Genomic DNA, 15,102 nt, shown 5'->3' with positions numbered 1-15,102 from the left:
GAATGACCGATCGCATTCTTTCAGCTGGTTCATTCTCTAAGTAGCCACACATAAATTCTAATCTGTGCTCTAATGACCAGTTGGGAGGAAAACAATGAGACAATTTATGGAGCCATGCTTGTGGATGAATGTCGTTGCCAGAATTCTTAAATGTTTTGAATTTACGTGTAGTAATTAACAGCTTATAGTCAAAATCATCGTGTCAGCGAGTAGCATATCGGTCATTGTTACGTCGTGTCGGCAGTTCCATCTCAAAATTCGGTGCACCTTGCCAATTTCTTTCATAATTTCCGAAATGCCATGTGTTATTATTTTGTGGCTTTTCCGTATTTCTAAATCCCTCTTCCCATGTTGGAGCGCGAGTGTCCTCTGAAATATGTAATTTTTGTATTACTTGTGCCAACTGATCTTGTACTTCCCGGATTTCTCTTTTGCGTTGGGTATTAATTTGATTCTGATTTTGTTTGAATTTCTTAATTTGTTCATACTCTTCTGTGTCAGTGATGGCTACAGGTCTTGTGTCATTCAGATCATCATCTACCTTTGTAGATAAGTTAGTGAACTGATCCGAAAGTTCGGCTACTTTCTCCGAAAGTGTACTTATTTCCTCAGTGTGTTTTTCTGAACCAAATTTCAGAGTGTCCATTTGTGTTGAAATCGTATCTACTGTGTCCCTTAAGTTTTCCTGAGTTTTTGCTAGTTGCATAACCGAATCGGTGGATGCAACTGAGTCAATTTTAGCTTGCAAGGTTTCATGATTTTCATGAACAATAGTTTGCAGTTATTTTATGGCTAATACGTGATTCTGTAATGTATTTTCATGCCGCGAAAAAATAGGTTGGAAATGCTCAGAAATTTGTGTTTTTACGTCATTACAGAATTTTTGACATTTCGATTCGATTTTATGTAACTCAGTAGTTAAATCTTCACGTGTTTGTTCAAGCGTATGTTCCACTGAGTCTAACTTTTGAAGCTTTTGTTCCATTCTGTCTAACTTTTTGAAGCTTTTGCTGTGCTTGTCTCTGATTTTGTTCCATTTGTTGCATTAATTGCAATAATAATGTATTAGTGTCTGGAATCTGTTCCTCTATGCTTTTCGGCAGTGCATTTGCACCGGCAACATTCACATTTTGACAAGCAGAAAATGTGTCTTGACTTATTTGAGAAAACGGTGAGGACGCAAAACCTGAATCTACAGTGAAACTTCCTGGCAGATTAAAACTGTGTGCCCGACCGAGACTTGAACTCGGGACCTTTGCCTTTCGCGGGCAAGTGCTCTACCAACTGAGCTACCGATGCACGACTCACGCCCGGTACTCACAGCTTTACTTCCGCCAGTACCTCGTCTCCTACCTTCCAAACTTTACAGAAGCTCTCCTGCGAACCTTGCAGAACTAGCACTCCTGAAAGAAAGGATATTGCGGAGACATGGCTTAGCCACAGCCTGGGGGATGTTTACAGAATGAGATTTTCACTCTGCAGCGGAGTGTGCGCTGATATGAAACTTCCTGGCAGATTAAAACTGTGTGCCCGACCGAGACTCGAACTCGGGACCTTTGCCTTTTGCGGGCAAGTGCTCTACCAACTGAGCTACCGAAGCACGACTCACGCCCGGTACTCACAGCTTTACTTCTGCCAGTACCTCAAAGGTCCCGAGTTCGAGTCTCGGTCGGGCACACAGTTTTAATCTGCCAGGAAGTTTCATATCAGCGCACACTCCGCTGCAGAGTGAAAATCTCATTCTGGAAACATCCCCCAGGCTGTGGCTAAGCCATGTCTCCGCAATATCCTTTCTTTCAGGAGCGCTAGTTCTGCAAGGTTCGCAGGAGAGCTTCTGTAAAGTTTGGAAGGTAGGAGACGAGGTACTGGCAGAAGTACAGCTGTGAGTACCGGGCGTGAGTCGTGCTTCGGTAGCTCAGTTGGTAGAGCACTTGCCCGCGAAAGGCAAAGGTCCCGAGTTCGAGTCTCGGTCGGGCACACAGTTTTAATCTGCCAGGAAGTTTCATATCAGCGCACACTCCGCTGCAGAGTGAAAATCTCATTCTGAATCTACAGTATTTGCAAGATTGTGTTCTGTCATTTCGGATCCTGAGGCGAGCTATTGCCGACCGATCAATCGATAATGCTTCCCTGTTCGCTAATTGTTTCACTGCCTACACCACTATTTGCAGCCCACTCCATTTCCCTATGCACAATTACCAAACTACTACTTTGAACATTAGTTAATTCATTACTCGGCGGCGCTAACACACTTCTTTCGTCTTCACTGTCATTTCTCAGTTTACTCTGGAGCCTAGTATTACGTTTTTCACACGCCATTATTGTCACAATACTTCACACGACAACACAGAAAACCACAATTTGAAGAGCAAAATAAGAAAACACATTAACATAGCATTGAAAATAATATCTCGTTAATTGCAAGCGCAGCTGCGAAATACTTGGTACAAATCTACATGCATACCACAAGTGTTTTACTGTACAAGGATGAAAAACTACAACTACAAAGGAAATTCTCTCTACAATTACGCGCCAGCAATAAACAAAGGCTGTATAAAGGCACATTTGCATGCCGAGCGTGAGTTTCCTCGGAAACGCGAATTATTAATTAAATAAATAATCAGTGACAAATAAATAAAGCCTATGGCACTCAACTGCAGCGCTGTGTCGCTGATAAAACAAAAGCACAATTACGTTACTCTTATGTTTGATTAAGAAATAGAGAGCTCTGGTTGAAGTGGTGCGAGAAGCACGTATTTTATTTTATTGTCTGGCACACCGCCATATTTCATGTTATAGAAGAATACTGCGAGTTGCAACCACACTAGGCACTCGATTCTGTAAAGAATTTATATTTATAAAAGTAAGTAGGATTATGAACTGTAGGCTTATTCATTGAATATATCTGATTTAACTAACTGTGTAACTTTTTTATGTTTAGTAGACAATCACCTCTGTACGACGTATTGGCATGGCTGGCAAATTACTGTAATATCGAGATTTAGATTATGAGTCCGCACCTAGCGCAGCAGTCTTTGGAAACGATTTAATTACGAAGTCCGATTATTTCAGTTTTATTTCACGGTCAACTACGAGTAACATTGCCTTTACGAAAAAGCCATTGTCAAGCGTCTGATAACGAATAATTACACGTCCACGTTCCAGATAAGCAAAATATTAATTACAATTGCAATCACAATCACCATCATACAGATAGAATAAATTAACATATTTAAAATAACATTTTTTTATTTATTTTATTTATTTTATAGCTGCACTAATTACACAAACTACAAGAAAAACTAAGAAGATTCCAGTGAAGTATCCTCGGCTAATGGTCGACATATGAAACGTCCCCTTAGAAAAATTATACACGATTGTGCTTAAACTGACACACAATATTTTTTTAGTGCAACGCAATCCGACTTTCAGTAATTCCTACAAGAGAATGGCCCTGACTAAATTAACCTATACGTTTCACAAATCACTTACTTCACAAAAATCTTCGTTACTCGAACTACTGCAATACAGCAAGCGCCACTACTGCCAGCTAAATAAAAGATTCAAACTATGGAAGGCACTAACTACTGATAGGCATAGTTAGCAAGTGAAAGATTTTAATAAAGAACAAACAATGTATTTACCTTAATAGTGTTCATAAGTCTTAATATATATATCAGTCCATGATATCCAATATTACAAATTTACTCTTTCTGGTGGACACACGTCCAGATCGTCCGCTACGTGGCGTTACCAATATAAGAACCTAAACAGCCTACTTACAACGGTGTCTTTCGAAGGTGTCTCATACGTGCTCCAGTGGAGACAGATCTGATGACCGAGCAGCCCAGGCAACATGTCGGCGCTCTGTAGAGCATCTGTAGTATTATCCTGTTGGAAAATGCCCCATGGAATGCTGCTCACGAATGGCAGCACGACAGGTCGAATCACCAGCACCAGCGGTCTACCAAAAGTCACAATTAGATCGTAAATTGTTCAAAAACACCTAAGTTTCATTAATAATTCTACTCGGTACACCCGGCGTAACTCACATGCACTAAATTTCACAAAAGTTGCAATATTCCTTCACAAATTTTCTCTAACTATCAGATCACCATTAAGCCGGTTAAACAAGCTTGAACAGTTTGCAAAACTACGTTAGGGTTCAGCACGCTTTGTAGGCTGAAGTGCAAAATATTCACTCTGAATCTTCGCAGTATTAACTGTGAGAGAGATTGTTACGCTTCCGATTCTATTCTGTGAGTAAGAACCCTTCATGTCAGTTACAGGTCCGTTTATACCTCTAATAAATTCGATTGAGCTGTAAGAATAGTCATTTAAAGTTTAGAGGCTAATCACCTAGTAGCTAGAAAGACTCAAAATTAAAGACTTCCGTATCAGTCATTTCTCGCAGCTAAACTGTCTTAGAATGTCTTCTCAGCGCTTATTTGTTGCAAATCAATCAGGATCGGGTACACATCCGATATATCACAACTTTCATGTTAACAGTCGTACTTCAGTTAGGGAAGTGAATACAATTTCGTGTGGGTGTGTGAAATCTTATGGGACTTAACTGCTAAGGTCAGCAGTCCCTAAACTTACACACTACTTAACCTAAATTATCCTAAGGACAAACACACACACCCATGCCCGAGGGAGGACTCGAACCTCCGCCGGGACCAGCCGCACAGTCCAGGACTGCAGCGCCTGAGACCGCTCGGCTAATCTCACGCGGCTACAATTTCGTGTTCACTTATTAGTTAGACATTAAAATTAGTCTCGACAGTGTCTTCCAGTTCGTCTGTCGTCTCTGGCCGCCGGTTGTACCCCAAACCTCTGTCGCGTCGTGAGAACAGCACTGGAACATCTTGACTAACTCGATCGTGGGTCATGAAACAAATACAAAACACACATTTTCAATAGAGCAAATCACATAAAATCTATACAACAGAATTATAATGTATATTCTTCCCCGCCAGGCGCGGCTCAGGAAAACCTATCAGTATTTGTCGCGATAGATCTTAAATACTACACGGTCACGGGCTTGCCACTGGACGTGTGTGAGCATAATCTGTTTGGTGGAGTATATTAGCTGTCCGCCATCGTTTTGCTGTCTCTTTTCAGTCCCATCGACAAAATTTCGGATATTTTCTGAGAATTTTGGTGTAAGGGACCCCGTGGTCTCTTGTGATGAGATACTTAGTACTTACATTCTGCTTGATTTATTACTTTTACTTGTCTTTGTATACGTATTGAATTGAAAATAGCTGTAAGCAGTCGACAGTATGCGCTGCGTGTCTTGCTTTGAAACATATAATTCATTCACGAAACTCATGCCACTTTAACCTTCGCCCTTAATCGTGCATCCAGTACTGTTCGGTTCTGTATCGGTTTTGTTTTTCCGGCAGCGTTCGCTGTACGTTAATAGTGATACACAGCAGTACGGGCAGGTTCACAGATGAAAAGTTGGCAGGTACGCACCTCTTGCGCGGCTTAAATGAATGCATTTGGAGAGCGGCACAATGCCGCTATGTTGAGCTGTTCCCGCAGCCATGGCAAACACTTCACAGTATGACTGCATCTCTACATCGGCGCCTAAGAGAACGTGGATGCTTTATTGTTGGAACGGAATATACTGCCGCGTATAAAGGCCTTTTTTGGGTGTAGTGAAGGCATTCCCAGCTAAACTAAGGTACCTGGGGAAACAAGTCCAATAATTCGTAATTGCATTAGAACCGTTTAGCGACCCACTGGGGACTGTGAATCCCTGGTATCAAAATACTCATAAATATATTCCTGAACACCCCTCGAAATTTTGTCAGTTAAAATGAAATAATGCAGCCAAGGCAGCCACAGTCGCTTTGGAAAGGCGATTTCGACAGAAGGAAATTAAGCAACAAATTAAAAGTTTTTTCAGGCTACCAGAAGGAAGTAGGCGCACTATTATCCACAATATTGTTGCCCCAGGTATGTCTTCTCTTACAGGAATACCGGTATCCTCGATTTTACTAAGTACTTTTTCCAATAGAACGTTGAAGTAAATTTCTGAGTTTCCAACTACGAAAAAGTATTGTTCGGGGTCTTTGGCTGCGAATACTCTAACAAGCACATCTCTTCACCAATCCATTTCCATAATCATTTTCTCCCCATTATGTAATTAATCTCACCATCAACCTTTTACTGGTTAAACATTGCTGGAAGATTCTTTGCCTGATTAATCCTCGCTCTCCGAATCACTTTGCAGTACACTCTTCACAGTAGTCGACACATCATCTACACTTACATCTACATGACAACCCTGCTATTCACAATTAAGTGTCTGGCAGAGTGTTCCTCGAACCACCTTCAAGCTGTTTCTGTGCTGTTCCACTCTCGAAGAGATCGAAGGAAAAATGAGCCCTTATATCATTCCGCGCGAGCTTTTTTTTATTTTATTACAATAAAAATTTGTCCCTACGTACGGGGCGTCAACAAAATATTTTCGCATGGTTCAAAGGGTTCAAATGGCTCTGAGCACTATGGGACTTAACTACCGTGGTCGCCAGTCCCCTAGAACTTAGAACTACTTTAACCTAACTAACCTAAGGACATCACACACATCCATGCCCGAGGCAGGATTCGAACCTGCGACCGTAGCAGTCGCGCGGTTCCGGAATGCGCGCCTAGAACCGCTAGACCACCGCGGCCGGCCATTTTCGCATTCGGAGGAGAACGTTAATGATTGAAATTTAGTGAAAAGAACTCGCCGTAATGGAAAATGCCTTTTCTTTAATGACTGCCACCCCAATTTATCCATGATATACGTACACTGTGTCCCCTACTTTGCAGTAATATAAAACGAGCTGATCTTATTGAACTTCTTCGATATCTTCTGTCAGTCCTATCTGATATGGATCCCATACCGAGCAGTACTATTCCAGAAGAGGACGGACAAACGTAGTATTGGCGGTCTCTTTGGTAAACCTGTTGCATCTTCTGTGTATTCTGCCAATAAAACTCAGTCTTTGGCTCGCTTTCCCCACAACATGTGAGTGTTTCAATTTAAGTTTTTTGTAATTGTTATCGGTTGAACACGAACTGAACTGCATGTGAGGGTACTCAAACCAATTGAAATTTTCTCGTTTAGTAGAGTTACTACGGAAAGGGGGGCGTGGAGGGGGGATGTGGAAAAAATAAAGATGTTTATTATTACCCCCTTTCAGCAGAGTATACAATTATCTACCACACTTAATGTCCCTATCTTTGGACTGGTAAACTGTTTTTATAAAATTATTCGCCCTCATACAATGTTACGCAATGGAATCTGACTGGCGACATCTGTAAACGCTCGCATAGCGGATTAAAATAGGAGCACTGAATTACGTCGGGAGAATGTAATTTTAACTAGACTCCGGATTGGGCACTGTCCTTTTTGCCATCGACATCTTTTAAGTGACGATCTTCCCCCGCTTTGTCCCCACTGCTCTCAGTAGTGGACGGTGAGACACCTTTTCTTCAGTGCTCCTATTTTAATTCGCTACGCGCCCATTTACCGCTGTCGCCTGATATGTCTTCCCTTTCAGCAGATGACACGCGCTCTGCCGATCGCGTCCTCGAGTTTATAAGCATTAGTGAGACGTCATTGGTCATTTTAAGCTCTTTTCCGGGAAAACAACCCCATGTCAATAGAACTTCCGTTTTTAGTTTCCCTCCTTCTTGAGTTTCGCTCCCATTGCTGCTGATTTAAATTCCTGTTTGTACCCTACCCTAAGCCACAGAATGGGCGCTTATGACCATAGCTGTTTTTTGCCCTAAACCAGAAAAAAGGAATCTGACTGCCTTTTGACAATGATAGGTATTAGTGAGGAAGATACCCAAAACCTGATAGCTTTGAATACAGCTAAAGAAGAATGAAGCTCAACGTATTTACTTGAATGATGTCCCTACTTTGCCGTGCAGCGATATCATCGTACGTTGCAATTGTACATGAGAAAGCGGTCTGCTTGCGGCTGCACAAAGGTCTGTGGCTGCTCTCACCGGTGCTGAAACGCTCCTATGCACTGGGACTAAAGCTTGTCCAGTAAAACTCCTAATTAGAACAACTATCATACAATGTAAGCTTTCACGGCCGGTATTGTTTTCACTTAAAACTTCCGGGCTGATAGGCCGTGGTCGAAGTATAAAACTCTCTCCTGACGTTTCGTCTCCGACTGCGGGTGACATCCTCGGCGGAAAAGCGGCGAACTGCGAAGAGAACTCGAGGAAGCGCTGATTATAATAGCAGTACAGAGGGCGCCACAGTCGATCACGTAGCGTCGGGTATGAGATTGTTTGTGGTGATGCCAACATTGTCGATTGAAAGTAATCGATCGTCACGCTTGCGGTCGGAATAATGCCACAATATCGGTAGGAAAAATATCCGCTATGTATAAGATAGCTTCGTTTACCGTAATGATGGTAAATAACGACACAACGTCAAAACTGACGAGGATATCATCCGGGCCCACGCTCGTTTCCTTTAACTTGTCAATGAAATGAGCTGAATTTTTAATATGACTGTCCGTCCTACCAACATAAGGCTGCAGCATTGAGGCAAGGTGTCTAGCTAACTCGTGTGTTGGTCCACCTATAGCGCTGACAATTGGCCTCAACGGAATCCCAGGTTTATGAACTTTGGGTAAGCCATAAAGTCTAGGTGGGTACGCTTCTGTTTTACAAAGCAGCTTCTTATCGTCGGAGCCAAATGAAGACGCTTTCTCCAGTCGATTTGTCGTTCTTAAAATCTTCATAGTCGGATCTTTCTGGAGTTGTTTGTAATTGGAGGGAACCAAAATATCATTGATTTTTCCATGATAGTCCTTACTGTTCAGTATGACGGTGGCATTACCATTATCTTCATTAAGAACAATAATGTTTTTATCTGCATTTATATCTCTCAGCGTCTTCCTTTGAGCCTGCGACAAATTACTTTTAGGTGGCTTACATGTACGTAAAATCCTAGCCGTTTCCATTCCAGCGAGACAAGCGTCATATCAAAAACCTCACATTATTATGCACGCTTGTATAGAGAGGCTATCGAGATTGATAAACATCGTAATAATTTTAACAGGAAAGACGAAGGTGTTAAACTGGATAAAATTTGGATGTCAGCGTTGCACCGCAAGCGTGACGATCGATTATTCAATCGAGAATGTTGGCATCACCACAGACAATCTCATAGCCGACGCCACGTGATCGACTGTGGCGCCCTCTGTACTGCTATTATAATCAGCGCTTCCTCGAGTTCTCTTCGCAGTTCGCCGCTTTACCGTCGAGGATGTCACCCGCAGTCGGAGACGAAACGTCAGGAGAGAGTTTTATACTTCGACCACGGCCTATCAGCCCGGAAGTTTTAAGTGATAGAACAACTATTTTACCCTTACGTAAGACAGTGAGATCTACTGCTTGCCCACAGGTCACACACAGACAGTGATTCACTGCGAGCACTGCAGTAAAGAAGAGTACTGCGAATGCATCGGCTGCTCATAAAGGTTATTAAATTCGTCACCCTGCAAGCGAACTGACGAATGTACAGCCCTCTGAGACCAGCTAGCACATTAACCAAAATTCAGAGTCAGTCACGCATCTAACGTGAGCAGCCTAGAACAGAGAGGGACAGAATCCTTCCTCAGTCGGAGAGGACCCAATACTGACTGCCCCGCGCTTCTGCCCCCACAGCAAGACAAGGTCCCACGCTCTAAGCTACACCACGGAGCTTACTTTCACCGTCCAATGACAACTCTTGTCTCTGAGATCGTTATCTCCATCCTACATTACGCCAGCCAATCGGCGTCCACGTTATTTAGCTGTGTCGTGGAAAATTTTCCACCTCAGCTGCTAGTTTTGCGATCAAATTGAAGCCAGGGTCATGGTTCCTCTGTCCTTGTCGCCCAGGTGCCCTCTCTATCACTGCCTCACTCCACTACTGCATGAGCCCCAGCGGTCACTTCGCTCTAAGCGAGGCGCTGGGCCACCGGTAAAGCCGTGGTCCACCCAGGTGGCCTCGGCCATATTTGCTCGGGCTATGAAGAAAAACTGCTTCTCTCCCCCTCGCTTCCCCTAGGCTCCTGGCCGCTTCTTGCGTCATTTCAAAACTTTGGTGTGTATTCTGGGCTGCTTATTACCTTATCATGCATTTATGAAGATCAGAAATGACATCCTCATTGTCTGTATGTAAATAATAGTCTCCTTTGGTTCCCGTCATGAAAATGTGCAAATTGACTATACTGTTTAATTTATGGAAGCTTCCATTAAAAACCGACGTCTTGCGACTAAATCACTTGCCGCGTGAATAAGTTACTGGCCTGGTATGAATCAGCCTTTAAATTCAGTAACATTGAAGGAACTATCAATTTAAAAAAAATATTTTATGTAAAAAAAGTACCTAGTAAGTGAGGCCAGTTTTATTATGGCAAGGCCTTAATTTCTTATATCTCTCGGCATCACAATCAGCTCGATTTACTACGTGTAGGGGACCTAAGGCTGTACGTGGAATGCAGAACATTTGGTAATTTCATAAATTTTCCAGTTCTTCTCCAATTTGCAGAGAATGAAGAGTTAACATACACTCCTGGAAATTGAAATAAGAACACCGTGAATTCATTGTCCCAGGAAGGGGAAACTTTATTGACACATTCCTGGGGTCAGATACATCACATGATCACACTGACAGAACCACAGGCACATAGACACAGGCAACAGAGCATGCACAATGTCGGCACTAGTACAGTGTATATCCACCTTTCGCAGCAATGCAGGCTGCTATTCTCCCATGGAGACGATCGTAGAGATGCTGGATGTAGTCCTGTGGAACGGCTTGCCATGCCATTTCCACCTGGCGCCTCAGTTGGACCAGCGTTCGTGCTGGACGTGCAGACCGCGTGAGACGACGCTTCATCCAGTCCCAAACATGCTCAATGGGGGACAGATCCGGAGATCTCGCTGGCCAGGGTAGTTGACTTACACCTTCTAGAGCACGTTGGAAGGCACGGGATACATGCGGACGTGCATTGTCCTGTTGGAACAGCAAGTTCCCTTGCCGGTCTAGGAATGGTAGAACGATGGGTTCGATGACGGTTTGCATGTACCGTGCACTATTCAGTGTCCCCTCGACGATCACCAGTGGTGTACGGCCAGTGTAGGAGATCGCTCCCCACACCATGATGCCGGGTGTTGGCCCTGTGTGCCTCGGTCGTATGCAGTCCTGATTGTGGCGCTCACCTGCACGGCGCCAAACACGCATACGACCATCATTGGCACCAAGGCAGAAGCGACTCTCATCGCTGAAGACGACACGTCTCCATTCGTCCCTCCATTCACGCCTGTCGCGACACCACTGGAGGCGGGCTGCACGATGTTGGGGCGTGAGCGGAAGACGGCCTAACGGTGTGCGGGACCGTAGCCCAGCTTCATGGAGACGGTTGCGAATGGTCCTCGCCGATACCCCAGGAGCAACAGTGTCCCTAATTTGCTGGGAAGTGGCGGTGCGGTCCCCTACGGCACTGCGTAGGATCCTACGGTCTTGGCGTGCATCCGTGCGTCGCTGCGGTCCGGTCCCAGGTCGACGGGCACGTGCACCTTCCGCCGACCACTGGCGACAACATCGATGTACTGTGGAGACCTCACGCCCCACGTGTTGAGCAATTCGGCGGTACGTCCACCCGGCCTCCCGCATGCCCACTATACGCCTTCGCTCAAAGTCCGTCAACTGCACATACGGTTCACGTCCACGCTGTCGCGGCATGCTACCAGTGTTAAAGACTGCGATGGAGCTCCGTATGCCACGGCAAACTGGCTGACACTGACGGCGGCGGTGCACAAATGCTGCGCAGCTAGCGCCATTCGACGGCCAACACCGCGGTTCCTGGTGTGTCCGCTGTGCCGTGCGTGTGATCATTGCTTGTACAGCCCTCTCGCAGTGTCCGGAGCAAGTATGGTGGGTCTGACACACCGGTGTCAATGTGTTCTTTTTTCCATTTCCAGGAGTGTATGTCGAAGATGTTCTTCGAATTAGTAAATGCTGCATAACAAACTCTGAGGCAGATCAGAACGTAGGACATTCGCCTTTCGTCGGGCAAGTGCTTTACCAACCGACATGTCCTGGTACGAGTGATGAGCATTCCTCTGCCTCATTCCACTGCCGCCTGTCCCTCTACCATACACTGAAGGACGATTGCCAGAAATCCACAATTTAAGGAATCGAAAGTTTCCCTTTCGTTTCCTGTGGTCTTCCGGCGTTACCTTGTACGTGACAGAGACAATCAAAGCCTACAGTAAAGTTACTATGGCACACAACGGTGTATGAAACCGATGGGATAAGCGGTTGCAGAATAGTAAGAGAAGATTCCCCAATTTGAATCAAAACGATGGAGACAAATATTTAAGAAATATAGTGGAGTGCAGATGAGACATAAACTTCACTATTGCCCACACCTTACCTGCGCGTTACTGGTTCAAGCAAAGGAAAATTTCTCAGAAAAAATAGTCGATCTGTGAGACACCCTGTCGCAAACGTGCCAAGAATGTTAACTGTACGCTAAATGAGGTGCATATGGTTGTGCAATTTAAGCAGAAAGAAACATTCAACGATAGGAAGCTGGTCGGGGGTAGGACACGTTGGAGTACCACGAGCAGCCCTTAAGCATCGTGAAGACAGGATTAACGATTCTTGTGACGCCGCAATGTGTATTTTAAGTTAAGCCATTAGAGCGTGAATGCCATAATCAAGTAATTCAGGTTTCGGAAAGACAGTGACATGTGGTTCAAGATCGCTTTCTACGTCCCAGGCAAGAATGAGCCGATTCCGTACCACATTATATTGTTTTGAGGCTGAAATTTCGTGTTTGGTAAGTATTGCATTACAAGCTCAGTGCTATGATAGAAAAGTGTTTCAAGACCCCAGCATATTAAGTATTTAAGAAATTATTATTTCCAAATCCGATCCATAGCCTAACTAATAACCTTCTGTTCAAATTAAACTACTAAATCAATTCAAATTACTAGCGATGCATGAAACTATGGATGTAACTGAAACAAACACCAATGTTTGGGAAACTAATAACTACTGCTTCATTTCGTTTCTATAGGGTAAAGGATATGTGCAGTGTTTTCCTGTAAGCTGGGTCCGCGATCCCGACTGTGGCAACGGGAGAACTACAGGGGTACAACTGCAAGCGAGTCATGACAAAGGTATTCTGGCCAGGGACACACTGAACGGAGAGTGTGCCCGCCATTGCGATAAGACAGGATGCAGCATTCGGCAGGCTCTAAACCTCCACTGTGAGAAGCAGCATGAAGGTGCTTTTACGCGTAAAACGATAGAGAACAGTAATCCGATGGGAAAATGCGAGGCACTCAAAGCAAGAAGAGTACAGGGCGCGTCAAAACGAATCATCCGATTTCGCACGTCTATATTTCTGAAACTAGTAAGCATATACAATGAATTTTGTTTTTTGGTGAGCGGGAAACTGAAAAACATTTTTCACACCTTCTTGTAGGTGTCCTATATGCCCCCTATGAGATGCACGGCATATGTCAATGCGGTATTCAATTGTTCCCACATTGCAGCGACATGTCTTGAATTACAGCTTCCACAGCTGCTGTTACGCAATGTTTCAGTTCATTCACAGTTTCTTATAAACCCCAAATGGTTCAAATGGCCGTGAGCACTATGGGACTTAACTTCCGAGGTCATCAGTCCCCTAGTACTTAGAACTACTTAAACCTAACTAACCTAAGGACATCACACACATCCATGCCCGAGGCTGGATTCGAACCTGCGACCGTAGCGATCGCGCGGTTCCAGACTGTAGCGCCTAGAACAGCTCGGCCACCCCAACCGGCTTATAAACCGCCGCAAGAAATAGTCACATACAGCCAGCTATGGTGATCTTGGAGGCCAGTAATGTAAAGCTGAATAATTTGGCCCAGTGCGACCGGTCCATTGTTCAGTAATCCTTTGATTTAAAAATTCCCGTACTTAAAGATGCCAGGTGGCGGTGCCCGATTCTGGTGGTAGACGAAGTCTTTCGAATCAGTCTCCGTCTGTGAGAAAAGAAAGTTTTCGAGCATATCCAGATATGTGCTTCCTGAAACAGTGTTCTCGGCAAAGACAAATGGATTTTCCCGTGAAACTGCACGAAACACATTAAATTTTGGAGAGTCCCTCTCATGTTGTACAACTTCGTGTGCTTGTTCCGTACCCGTTATTCTCACATTATGATGGTTAACCTTTCCGTTTAAATGGAATGTTGCCTCGTCACTAAACACTAAGCGTGAAAGAAAACTGTCATTCTCCTTCTTGCCAACAAAGAAATTTCAGAACTCCCCTCGTTGTTGTTTGTCACCTTGTTGTTGTTGTTGTTTTTTTTTAGGGAAGGAGACCAGACAGCGAGGTCATCGGTCTCATCGGATTAGGGAAGGATAGGAAAGGAAGTCGGCCGTGCCCTTTCAATGGAACCATCCCGGCATTTGCCTGGAGTGATTTAGGGAAATCACGGAAAACCTAAATCAGGATGGCCGGACGCGGGATTCAACCGTCGTCCTCCCGAATGCGATTCCAGTGTCTAACCACTGCGCCACCTCGCTCGGTTGTCACCTTCACGAAGAGCTTGCAGTAGGTGAATTTCGTATGGTTTCATGTGTAGACTTTCACGCAAAACTCGCCAGATGGACATCGGGGTATGTTGAGCTGTCGAGCTGCACTGCGAACGGATTATTGCAGACTTTTTGTGAAACTGTGGCGGATGCGTTCGACGTCCGTGTTACACACTCAAAGACTGTAGTAATATCGTAACATTACATGATGAGCTTGAAAATATTCCAACTGGTTCTCCTAAGGAACCTGCTGTGATTAACCAGTAGCACACATTTCTTTCTTAGCGTGGACGCCCCGGCGATTTGCCTATAGACAAACAACCTGTTTCTCGGAATTGTTGATGTAATCGTCTAGTGCCCTGTACTGTAGGAGGATCCACACCATACCTACTACAGTAGTTTCGCTGAACAGTTACTACTGACCCGAACTGCGCAAAACGCAGAATACAAAACGCTTTCTGTTGTCCCGACACCATTTTTACTCGAAGT

The 15,102-nt window shown here is 44.4% G+C and overlaps 1 non-coding gene across 1 annotated transcript; it reads right to left on the bottom strand.

Annotated features, from left to right (window-relative positions):
* Window positions 1-1,526: 1,526 nt before the first annotated feature.
* Window positions 1,527-1,601, bottom strand: Trnal-caa (transfer RNA leucine (anticodon CAA)). The gene has a single exon. It is a non-coding gene; the product is annotated as a tRNA-Leu (tRNA).
* Between the last annotated feature and the right edge of the window lie 13,501 nt (window positions 1,602-15,102).

The sequence above is a fragment of the Schistocerca serialis genome, chromosome 1 (assembly GCF_023864345.2).
Source record: "Schistocerca serialis cubense isolate TAMUIC-IGC-003099 chromosome 1, iqSchSeri2.2, whole genome shotgun sequence".
Lineage (NCBI taxonomy): Eukaryota > Metazoa > Arthropoda > Insecta > Orthoptera > Acrididae > Schistocerca > Schistocerca serialis.
Note: the sequence above shows the minus strand (reverse complement) of the source record. Positions and strands in the feature narration are given on the sequence as shown.